General features: G+C 28.9%; 1 long non-coding RNA gene across 1 annotated transcript; it reads right to left on the bottom strand.

Moving 5' to 3' along the window:
• Positions 1–1,500: 1,500 nt before the first annotated feature.
• On the bottom strand, positions 1,501–2,279 carry LOC106690254 (uncharacterized). The gene is made up of 2 exons (XR_001344567.2): positions 2,187–2,279; positions 1,501–1,849 (listed from the first exon to the last, which is right to left on the bottom strand). It is a non-coding gene; the product is annotated as an uncharacterized lncRNA (long non-coding RNA).
• Positions 2,280–3,406: the final 1,127 nt, after the last annotated feature.

Below are 3,406 nucleotides of genomic sequence, written 5' to 3' on the forward strand. Positions count from 1 at the left end.
TTCTTTCGAAGAATAGTTGGTAAGACCAGGTGGGAGTTCGTAAGAAATGAAATTATTCCGGAGGATCTTGGTGTTAAATCAGTGTGCGCCACTATGCAAGAGCGGCAACTAAAATGGTATGGACACGTTTGTAGAATGGACTATACAAGAAAAGCCAGGTGATATTTGGAAGCTAGGCCGGAAGGAAGACGGGCTCGAGGCAGACCCAGATGCATGTACTCTGATTACATTGGAAAATTAGGGGCAGCAAGAGTTTTATTTCATAGCCCATCCAATTTGTGAACTTAAACAAAAAGTCTGATACAATAAAGAATAATACAGAATCATTAATAAAAAAGATCTGATAAATCCGATCAATTATCACTAGATAATGAAGGAATCAGTTTGGTCATTACACCACTTAGAATAGGAGACAGTCCTAAATTGTCTACTCAAATGTTTTAAGTGACTCTAAAAAACGATAAGCAATATATGTAGAATAATAAAACCTAAAATGTAATAAACAAGGAAACCAGGACGTGTTAATTCTTAAATGGTTTTTATTCGACACTATAAAATTTGCACATACAACATCTGTGAGGTTGAAAATAAATATTTAATCATATTTCGGAGACTCATTAATGGTAGTCTTCACTTCCATATGGTTTTCTTCTGCATTCAAATATAAATAAATTGAATCGAACAGAATAAATTTCTAGGAAGAATCACACATCGTCTACAGCTGTTAGATGAACAATTATTTATTTAAGTGTTTAGTAGCCCAAGATTTTAAACATTGGCAAGTGTAGAGTTTTGTATGTCTTCAAGTCTAGTAGTAGTTTACGATGGACGATCAAGTTCAGTTATCAAAACTATATTTATTGAAATTTCAGAGAAAGTAGAAGACCAACCAAAAAATGATAATAATATATCTAGCCATTTCAAATCCAAGTATTACGAAAATATACGTTTTGAGGTCCTTTGATTTCAAATCATTCGGACTTTCAAATGGTGTGTACTTGAAATAACAATTAAAAGTAATATTAATAAATAAAAAACATTATGGGAGAGACAATAGATTAGTAGAAGAAATGACACATCTCTCGCACATAATATGCTTATGTCCAACGATAATCCTTAACCTGTATCAGCCAATATCATCACTACAATTCGCATACTTTAAGGTGTATATACCTCAGTAATTTTATTTATTGTATGTATACTTTCCATAAAAATATTTTTAAGTAACTTCAATCATAAATATTGAAAATGAATTAACTACCATGAATACCAAGAAATAATAAAAACAAATAGTTCAGTTAGAAGTAAATAATTAACAAGAGTTTTATTTCTCCGTTATTGCTTCTTAAAATTATTAGAAGACTTCTATTTTCTAGAAATAAATAAATATAATAGAAATTTTTTAAATTAAAATCAGTAAAGTTTCCAAAATTAAAATTATTATAGGTTTAAAAAAACATTTTTTATAAAGAGCATGGAAATATGAAAAAATCAATAAAATTAAATTAAATAAAAAATTGTTTAATTGATTATACATTATTTACATTAATTAAACTATAATGATAAGTCAGGTCTAGAACGTTCCTCGGACTTGGAATCCTCCATGAGTTTCCCTCGTCTTGAAGCCTCCCGGATACCTGTCCCTGTTGTGTTCGACGTATCCTCCAGCAGAGATCCTACCGTCCCTGGACCTCCAGGCGTCCTGAGATATTCTGTAGGTGTCGTGTCGTTCCCCACCGTGTTGGGTCCGGGAGGCCTCGACTGTCAGTCTGGGACGGTTGTCTTCTGCTTGAGCAAGAACAATTAGGCAAGTGGCCAGGAAGGAGATTAATATCAACTTTTTCATTTTCTGAAAAGAGAAAAATATTTAATTTAAGTAAACTTCTCAATAGATATTTTTAAATTAAACTAAATTGTAATCAATTTATTAATAAATCAAATAGTATTAATAGTTTAGATTGTTTAAAAATGTGTAAAATGCGATAATCAATATTATATCATAGTAAAACAAAGGAAACAACGAATTAATAGTTAAATTATTCAGTTATTTGACTTATTCTCGTAAAAACAATTTGTTGTTATACAAGAGCTATGTTCAATAAAAATTATAATTACACTGTCAGTGATTTTATTTATTAATTTTTAAAATTAATGATAAATACAATAATTACATACTAAACGGTTACCTTATTTTGTGTGATATGTGATATCGTTGCTAATGCTGTGAGGTTCTGCTGCCTTCAGGACAGCCTAGCTAGTTATACCCCAGTCCCTGTAAATCACAGTCAGTTAGGGTTCTAGAAATCCAAACTAGGGATTCCCTCAATGTGAGGGTGAGGAGATCATTCTTAGATTATTTTTTATCTTTAAATATCCAAAAATCATTTTTTTTTAACATTTAGCAAGTGAGAACAGAATAAAATGTAAATTTAAAAATAACAAAACTTCATTATATAAATTCGGTCATTTAAATATAAATTAAGAAAATCTAATCAATATGTCATTGATTTATTTGAATGACAATTTTTAGTAATTAAAAAAAAAATAATCTGATTTTATTTATTATTGACTTTAAAAACTTCCTTTTCTTGACTTTATTAAAGTAGAAATTATTTCATTCTATTAGATATATGAATATAGATATTTTTGATCAATATAGGATGTAGAAGTGAAGGTAAAGTAGATTAAACACGAGTAGAAAAGAAAAAAGAAACAATCCAAATAATCTGGAGATTAAATCTGGAATTAAAAATAAAATCGAATTTGATCTGAATAATTAAAATCAAGCTAAAGAAATTTGGAAGAAGCTTGGAAAAGAAATAAATTAATTATCAATTTATACAATTTCGATCCTTTTTTTCTCTCAACTTTTATTCTTTAAAATTCTCCAACGTTTCGGCCCTCAGGCCATTCTGAAGGATACAACCTACAAAAAGTTTTTATTTTTATATAACAATTACATTATATCCTTCAACTACACACTGATTTCATTGGCCATACCCTCAATATTATTGTAATTTCTATTTACAAACCCAAAATTATAGTAGAACAAATGACCCAATAGACAGTAAATATCAATCTGGATTAGTATATAAAATTCCATGCATTAATTGTCCAACCATATATATTGGTGAAACCAAACAATATATAAAAGACAGGATGTATCAACATGGGAATGATGTAAAAAATATGGAAAAGGAAACCAAAAAACAGCATTGGTTCAACATGTTTAAAATAAACATAAATTTGATTTTGAAAATGTCAAGGTCATTCATAAAGATAATTTTTAGAGGAGAAATATTAGAATCGATTTACATCTCAGAAAATCGATTATACTGTCTATCGTAATATCAATGAAGTATAAAATAAATTATACTGTCAATTTCAAATCAGATTCTAAGGGAAT

The sequence above is a fragment of the Halyomorpha halys genome, unplaced genomic scaffold (assembly GCF_000696795.3).
Source record: "Halyomorpha halys isolate HHAL.00 unplaced genomic scaffold, Hhal_1.1 Scaffold50.1, whole genome shotgun sequence".
Classification (NCBI taxonomy): Eukaryota; Metazoa; Arthropoda; class Insecta; order Hemiptera; family Pentatomidae; genus Halyomorpha; species Halyomorpha halys.